Raw genomic sequence first — 9313 nt, 5'->3', positions numbered from 1 at the left:
GGGTCAGCTACAACATGGAATTCATGCTTTGACCAGGAAAATCTTTCTTCATCATCATGGCCAGGCTTGTTGTGGTAGTACACAAGGTACTTAGTGGGCTATGCTGTACGCTTTGCGCGAAATAGCGTGGCCTTTCTCATCCTATTCCTCATCTCGGTGTACACGGCTCTCGTATACTTGATAGACATGTCTTCCTCGTAGCCGTAAGTTGTTTTTGTCACAGGATTGGTCTGGACATGTCAAAAAGCGAGATATTAGTCGGAGCAGAGTCATGGGTTTCATTTTTTTAAATTCAAAGTGCACATGTTGAAGGTAAAACAGAACATGATGGGGGTGTTTTGTACTTGTCATCATACCATGCTAGTCATTGTTTGCTTGTTCTCCTTCTGCATCCGAGTTTGTATGCAAGCATTGACCCGCCTAGCAAACTTGTGTAGGTTCTGGGTTCCCTTGACAAACCCTTTGTTTAGAACGAGGTTCATGCTCTCGCTTCATTGTGTGGAAGTCATTCTAGCACAGAAAATGTTCTTGTAATATGCTGAAATCCACATCTTCCTATCACTCCAGAGCCACATCATCATCTGGTCGTTCTCCAGGTTGTACTTGTGCATGAGTTTAGCCCAAGCATCTTCAAACTCCGTTGGCATCAGCGGCCAGTTTAATATAGCTGTGAACTCCTCTTTGAATGTTTTATACTTTTTGTACAGCAACGCGAGGTATTCCCTGTACTTCTTTAAGATGTGCCAATGGCATAGCTTGTGGACGGTGTTTGGAAATGATTGTGGTATAGCTTTCGCCATCAATGGGCATTGGTCTGCATGAATTAAAAAAAATGAAACTTGATTCTTTTTTTGTACTGATGGTGAACTTATGTTGTACAAGTACTTGAACTTCACATGCAGCAATATGACTATCTAAAAATGGCACATGTATTTTTTCTTACGGCAGTGTTCTTGAACTTCTGTGGTACCAGTGCTTGAACTTAACAGGTAGCAGTAGGACTACCTAGTAGTGTCACACTCAAAATTTTCTTACATCAGTGTTTTTGAACTTATGTGGTACCAGTGCTTGAACTTCACATAAATAACTATATTTTTCTGAACATGTTACATGTTTTTTTCTTTACATCTTTTTGTCCTTGAACTTCTATGATTCCTGTACTTGAACTTCACATTCATGACTAGTTTTTTTCTAAACATGTGACAGAAAATTTTGCTTTCTTCTACTGTTAGTTGGACTTATGTGCTAACAATGGTTGAACTGCTTGCTGTATATTATTTTCAGATAAAACCAAATATACCCAATACAGACCCATAGACTGAAAAGATGATGAAACTTGAGGAGTTTTTTATTTGAACTCACCTGTTAGAATGCAAGTTGGGTGCTTGTTGTTCATGCACCGTAGAAATGTATCAAACAACCACTTGAATGACTTTGCATCTTCGTCTCTTATCAGGGCAACAGCAAATATCGTTGACTGCAAGTGATGGTTTGTTCCAACAAACACTCCCAGGGGCATATGAAATCTGTTCGTCTTGTAAGTCGTGTCGAATGTTACGCAATCGCCGAAGTCTTGATAGGCTCCTCGGCAGCTTGCATTGGACTAGAAAATGTTTTTATTTGACTTGTCCTTGTCCACTTGGATGTCATAGAAAAACTCATCATTTATCGCCTTCATGTCTTTGAAGAATGAAACAAGTTTCAATACATCATCCAACTCATCTTTCCTTGCATTCATGGCTTTCCTGCAAATCACATGCAAACATGCATTTGTTTATTTTTTGCTAGCAAAGGGTTGTGAGCTAGGATGCTATTTTACATTGCAGTATGTGGGTGTTTGAGTACTTACTGGTTTAGCAGGTCTCGTCCGGTCATGCTTAGGAAGTAGCTTCCATCTTCATTTTCAGATAGCATGGACATGATTGTTGTGTGCTTGACATCATGGTATTGTAGGAGCTTTACGTACTCCAAAATAGTGGGGTCATAATTCTTGTGTGAGTGCAAAAACACCAGCATGTCATCAGTTTGCATGAGTTGGTGATTATGATTGTACTCAAGGTCCACTGACACGCATGTGCCATCCTCCTGCACCTTCACCCTCATTCTTGCATTGCAGCCCGTCCTCTGCGATGTTTTGTTTCGCTTCCTGCTGGCCTCTGAAACAGAAGATGTGTGTATCCCTTCGAAGGTGCAAACAAAATACTTGTGGTTGTCATTTCCAACCGTCTTCCTGATTCCAAAACCAGCGTGTCTGGCGTATCTGTTATAAAATTCCCTTGCTTTCTCTACATCTTTGAATCGCATCTTTAGTCTTGGTATTAGATAATCCGGTAGATCTGGCGTTTGTAGAAAAAGAAAAAAAATCCAAACAACACCTTAAAATGCAGTTTATCAACTTGTTATCCTGGAGGGAGCAGAAAATTTGCAGATAATACAAGATGCATATATAAATATTTTTTGTTTCACTTACGTGTGTGTATGATCGCAACTCCGCCGGTGTCGGCTGCTGTCCCTCTGGGATGGGGCATGGCGGAGTAATCATAGCAGGATGCAGCAGTGGATCACGAGGAGGAAGGAGGGCTGAAGATGGCCTCTCTCTTGTTTGCGTCCTTTTTGATTGAGGTGGTTGTGGAGGTATTGCGATCCTAGTCTTGGTTTGCTCTTTTGTTTTGTGAAGCAATCCATCTACCTTATGCCCCGTACAATTCTGACTTGTAGCAGCAGCAGCAGGATCAAACAGTGGTAGTGTGGAGATCACTCTCCTCCGTGTGTGTGTTGCTGTTGGATTTGTCCTGGGATCCGGTTTAGTTGCTTCGCTTTGGCATTGATGAGGCACTCCAGGATAACCTCCAGAGTTACACGCAGGACTTGAGCTAACCCCCTCCTCCATCGGCGTGCTTCGGAGTCTGCTGGTGGATACAAAGAATCCGCGGGGGATTTCCAGCGTCACCCAATTAGGTGGAGGTGCAAACTTGTGCGGATAGGGCTATGACCCAGCTTCTCGGGAGTATCCGTGTGTTTCGGGTGTCGTCCATTTTTGGTCTGGAGCAGGTTGGTAATGCTGTTGGTGCGTTTGAGGTGTGACCCATTGAGAGGGTGGTGCAACGCGTACATGCTTTGGATTGTGTACTTGCTGCTGGGAACTTCTAAGCTTCTTCATGCGTCTCTCGTCTTGCTGACATAAAAGGAAAAAAAATGTCTATTAGCACACAAGTTATATCTGCATATACCTTCGTAACTGAACTTAGCATTATTCACAGCCTGAACTTCTCATATAAAAGTGGTGAGAGCCATCACACTATGCACTGAGCTGAGCATCTGCCAATGCCTTTGTACCTGAACTGAGCACCCTTCATAGAATGAACTTCACATCCTGTTTTTTAATTCTACAATATTAGATTACTTATATGTACCTGAACTGAGCACTCTCCACAACCTGAACTTCTTGTCTTGCAAAGGGGAAATACTGTACAGTTAGAAAACCCGAACCTTCATGAGTTTTTTGAATGGTTGGACTGCTAGTGCATACCAACCTAACCTTCAAGTCATATCACATGCATGTTCTATTTTCCTTTTTATTTTTTTGAATGTGAATGCAGGCAGATTTTATAGTGTTTGTACCCTGGACCGAGGCTCACATACTACCTGAACTTCACATGCGTGTAAGCAGGCAGGCATATTAAGCAGGCAGCCATATTTTACAATGCTATTTTTGTAGCCTAGACTGAGGCTCATACACTACCAAAACTTCACATGCGTGTAAGCACGCAGATTTTACAAAAAGCTTTTGTAGCCTGGACTGACGCTCACACACCACCTTAACTTCACATAGATGTAAGCAAATAACAAACCGAAGGAAGGAAGAAGTTCAACCATACCCTGGCTAGAAGTTCGGCCAACCTTTTTCCAGCAGCTGATAGGCCACCTTGAGTACAATTCGTCGTGGAGGTATGAGAGGAATCCCATGGCAATCCATGTCTTGCAGGGGGCGCGAAGTTCATCTGCACGAAGCAAGAAGGTCAGAGAAGGCAAGATTGAAGAAGAATGCAACATCAGGTAGGAAGTTCATGTACAATTCTTAGATTTGAAGGCGCCGCCGATACAGCCTCCGCCGCCGAGATACTTTGCTGTTTGTTGTAGGTTGCACCTTGGCCGTCATGAGCATTGCCAAGCCGTCTGGCGGTGACGATGGACTGAGGATGAGGCTTCCGGAAGTCCATGGCGGCCGTTCGTCACAGAAATCCGGCGGCTTCACGGGCTCCGCTGGCTCCGCCGGCTCCAGGCGACGCGGGCTCCCTCGCGCCGGCGTCCGCCGTCGCTCGCTCGCCCGCACGATGGTCGGGCAGGAGGTGGAATCGGAGGGGGAGGAGCTCGATCCGGTCGGCCAGGATCTGGAGAAGGAAGGCAGGCGTTGGATCCGGCGGATTTTTGGCGGCGAATCACGGCGGAGATCGAGGGGAGGAGCAGCGAGGAGGGGGGTTGGGGAGGGGCGGCTCGATCGGGATCGGGGTCCAGGTGGGATTCTGTCGGGATCGGGGTCCAGGTGGGATTATGGCGGGCCGGGTCGGCAGTCCAGGGAAGTTCGGGAACCTATCTTCGGGTCGTATATAGGGCTGCTGTGATCCAAATAACTATTCCAATCCAGGGATTAGAATAGTGCTGTCCTATTGATACGTCTCCAACGTATCTATAATTTTTGATTGCTCCATGCTACTTTATCTACTGTTTTGGACTATATTGGGCTTTGTTTTCCACTTTTATATTATTTTTGGGACTAACCTATTAACCGGAGGCCCAGCCCAGAATTGTTGTTTTTTTGCCTATTTCAGTGTTTCGAAGAAACGGAATATCAAATGGAGTCCAAACGGAATGAAACCTTCGGGAACGTGATTTTCTCACCGAACATGATCCAGGAGACTTGGACCCTACTCCAAGAAGTGCTAGAGGCGGTCACGAGGGTGGAGGGCGGGCCCCCCTACCTTCTGTATCCACGAGATCCCATCTTGGGGCCTGTTCTGGAGCTCCGCCGGAGGGGGCATCCACCACGGAGGGCTTCTACATCCACACCATAGCCCCTCCGATGAAGTGTGAGTAGTTTACTTTATACCTTCGGGTCCATAGCTAGTAGCTAGATGGCTTCTTCTCTCTTTTTGGATCTCAATACAATGTTCTCCCCCTCTCTTGTGGAGATCTATTCAATGTAATCTTCTTTTTGCGGTGTGTTTGTTGAGATCGATGAATTGTGGGTTTATGATCCAGTATTATGTATGGAAAATATTTGAATCTTCTCTGAATTCTTTTATGTATGATTGAGTTATCTTTGCAAGTCTCTTCGAATTATCCTTTTTGGTTTGGCCAACTAGATTGGTAGTTCTTCCAATGGGAGAAGTGCTTAGCTTTGGGTTCAATCTTGCGGTGTCCTTACCCAGTGACAGAAAGGGTTGCAAGGCACGTATTGTATTGTTGCCATCGAGGATAACAAGATGGGTGTTGGGGAACATTGCAGAAAATAAAATTTTTCCTACGGTTTCACCAAGATCCATCTATGAGTTCATCTAGCAATGAGTGATAGGAGAGATGCATCTACATACCACTTGTAGATCGCGTGCGGAAGCGTTCAAGAGAACGGGGTTAAGGTAGTCGTTCTCGTCGTGATCCTATCACCGGAGATCCTAGCGCCGAACGGACGGCACCTCCGCGTTCAACACACGTACGGTCAGCGTGACATCTCCTCCGTCTTGATCCAGCAAGGGGGAAGGAGAGGTTGATGAAGATCCAGCAGCACGGCGGTGTGGTGGTGGATGCAGCAGGACTCCGGCAGGGCTTCGCCAAGCAACTGCGGGAGGAGGAAGAGGTGTAGCAGGGGGAGGGAGGCGCCAAGACTCAGGGTGCGGCTGCCCTCCCTCCCCCTCCTTTATATAGGCCCCCAGGGGGGGGCGCCGGCCCTGGAGATTGAATCTCCCAAGGGGGGCGGCGGCTAGGGGGGTGGAGTGCCCCCCAAGGCAAGTGGTGCGCCCCCCACCCTAGGGTTTCCAACCCTAGGCGCAGGGGGGCCCAACGGGGGGCGGGCGCACCAGCCCACTAGGGGCTGGTTCCCCTCCCACCTCAGCCCACGGGGCCCTCCGGGATAGGTGGCCCCACCCGGTGGACCCCCGGGACCCTTCCGGTGGTCCCGGTACAATACCGGGTGACCTCGAAAGTTTCCCGAAGGCCGAAACAGCACTTCCTATATATAATTCTTTACCTTCGGACCATTCCGGAACTCCTCGTGACGTCCGGAATCTCATCCGGGACTCCGAACAACATTCGGTTTGCTGCATAATCATATTCATACAACCCTAGCATCACCGAACCTAAAGTGTGTAGACCCTACGGGTTCGGGAGACATGTAGTCATGACCGAGATGGCTCTCCGGTCAATAACCAACAGCGGGATCTGGATACCCATGTTGGCTCCCACATACTCCTCGATGATCTCATCGGATGAACCACGATGTCGAGGATTCAAGCAACCCCGTATACTATTCCCTTTGTCAGATGGTATGTTACTTGCCCGAGATTCGATCGTCGGTATCCCAATACCTCGTTCAATCTCGTTGCCGGCAAGTCACTTTACTCGTACCGTAATGCATGATCCCGTGACCAGACACTTGGTCACTTTGAGCTCATTATGATGATGCACTACTGAGTGGGCCCAGTGATACCTCTCCGTAATACGGAGTGACAAATCCCAGTCTCGATCCGTGTCAACCCAACAGACACTTTCGGAGATACCTGTAGTGCACCTTTATAGTCACCCAGTTACGTTGTGACGTTTGGTACACCCAAAGCACTCCTACGGTATCCGGGAGTTACACGATCTCATGGTCTAAGGAAGAGATACTTGACATTGGAAAAGCTCTAGCAAAACGAACTACACGATCTTGTGCTATGCTTAGGATTGGGTCTTGTCCATCACATCATTCTCCCAATGATGTGATCCCGTTATCAACGACATCCAATGTCCATAGTCAGGAAACCATGACTATCTGGTGATCAACGAGCTAGTCAACTAGAGGCTCACTAGGGACATGTTGTGGTCTAAGTATTCACACGTGTATTATGATTTCCGGATAATACAATTATAACATGAATAAAAGACAACTATCATGAACAAAGAAATATAATAATAATCCTTTTATTATTGCCTCTAGGGCATATTTCCAATGGTTTTTATCACATTGCATGAATTTATCCCTCTACATCATGTCATCTTGCTTAAGGCGTTACTTTGTTTTTAACTTAATACTCTAGATGCATGCTGGATAGCGGTCGATGAGTGGAGTAATAGTAGTAGATGCAGAATTGTTTCGATCTACTTGTCTCGGACGTGATGCCGATATACATGATCATTACCTAGATATGCTCATAACTATGCTCAATTCTGTCAATTGCTCAACAGTAATTTGTTCACCCACTGTAGAATATCTATACTCTTGAGAGAAGCCACTAGTGAAACCTATGGCCCCTGGGTCTATTCTCATCATATCAATCTCTACCGCTTTATTTACTTGCTTCGTTTTTTACTTTGCTTTTTACTTTTCACTTTGCATCTATCTATCAAAAATACCAAAAATATTATTTATCATCTCTATCAGATCTCACTCTCGTAAGTGACCGTGAAGGGATTGACAACCCCTAATCGCGTCGGTTGCGAGTAGCTATTGTTTTGTGTAGGTACGAGGGACTTGTGCGTGGTCTCCTACTGGATTGATACCTTGGTTCTCAAAAACTGAGGGAAATACTTACGCTACTTTGCTGCATCATCCTCTCCTCTTCGGGGAAATCCAACGTAGTGCTCAAGAGGTAGCACCTATATGTAATCCGAAAGTTAGCAGTCGTTGGCTTCAGCCCCCACGCATATAATGCGGGGGTGTTCGAGAAAAAAATATGCATAGTCACACTTGATCCAACGTCTTGGTCCATTAAGGAGGTGATCGCACGCCGAACTAGGCAACCGGACTATATAGCTGTAACGCTTTCGCTTAGCCATGGGGGTCTAATGTTGGGGCTACTATGTAGCCCCTGGTACTTTCGCTTTCATCCGAATACGGGCGCGTGTGTACATGACCAGGAAATGGTCCTTCGTTAATGCGGAGGGATCCTAAAGATTCCGATAAGTCTTCAAGTGGTTGATCAGTCTCTCGCTGTATCATGACAGTCAGTTTTCGGCTTTCTCTACTGAGGTGCTCATCCGGAATAACTAGGGAACAATCGCAGTAGTTCTCCTTTGGCCACCTTAGCCGATAGTGACGGAACGTAAGGCAGCAAACCGAGGAGCCAGGCAAACCCAACATTTGACCAAAGACATGATTCGGAGCTGATGCATATAAGGCCAAACCCATGACGCCGAGCACCCCCGAAGGTATTCGGACTTTAAAACAGATGATGAGCTCAAGAATGCCCATTCATTATAAACCCAGCATTTCCAGGTACATGCGTAAGTCTGTCGTGGCGAAATGCCAATAACGACAGTATCCTCTGTGGGTATGGAACCCACGGGATGGTTAAACAACAAGAGGCAATAGAAAAGGTTTACGCAGGGGCTTAATATGAAAAGAAACCTGTTGAGCGGGGCCCTGCTGCACGTCTGCGCCTTTGTCTCCGTTGTGCCGTATCCTAGAAGGGCATCGCGCGAATGTTGCCTGTGAAAAAGAGAACTCGTAGGGGAGTACAACGTAACTATGCGATGGATAATAAAAGTGTAAGATGTTGGCCTGCTAATAAATTTGAGCCAAGTGTGTGGCTTTATTAGATGTTTATAGCCCCTGGTGTCCTCTATGGGATTACATATACGGTGCCTTGGTTCGATTTTATCTGGGCTACCGGACTCGTCTAACCGTGTCTGTGGTCTTAACGACCAGTCATGTTTATGTGATATTGGAGGCCGCTTATAGTCCGCCCGATAGGGCCGTCGCGTGTTCCTCTATGCATGAAGAGCGCTCTGTAATTCTGCTAACGGTGATGGTGCCGCGTGGACCGGGCATCTTGAGTGTAAGGTAGCCATAGTGCAGCAGTGCATTAAAGCGGGTGAAGGCCGTTCTTCCAAGCAATGCGTGATAGCCACTTTGGAAGGGTGCGATGGTGAAGAGTAGTTCTTCGCTTCTGGAGTTACCTGGGGAGCCGAATGTTACTTCCAGTACGACGGAGCCCCCGCCGTAGGCTTCAATGCCTGGTATCACCCCTTCAAAGGTGGTGTTGCTTTGGCTAATTCTGGATGGGTCTATCCCCATTCTACAGACAATGTCCTCATATATTAGATTGAGACTACTGCC

Source organism: Triticum dicoccoides, chromosome 4B, assembly GCF_002162155.2.
Source record: "Triticum dicoccoides isolate Atlit2015 ecotype Zavitan chromosome 4B, WEW_v2.0, whole genome shotgun sequence".
In the NCBI taxonomy this organism is placed as follows: Eukaryota; Viridiplantae; Streptophyta; class Magnoliopsida; order Poales; family Poaceae; genus Triticum; species Triticum dicoccoides.
Note: the sequence above shows the minus strand (reverse complement) of the source record.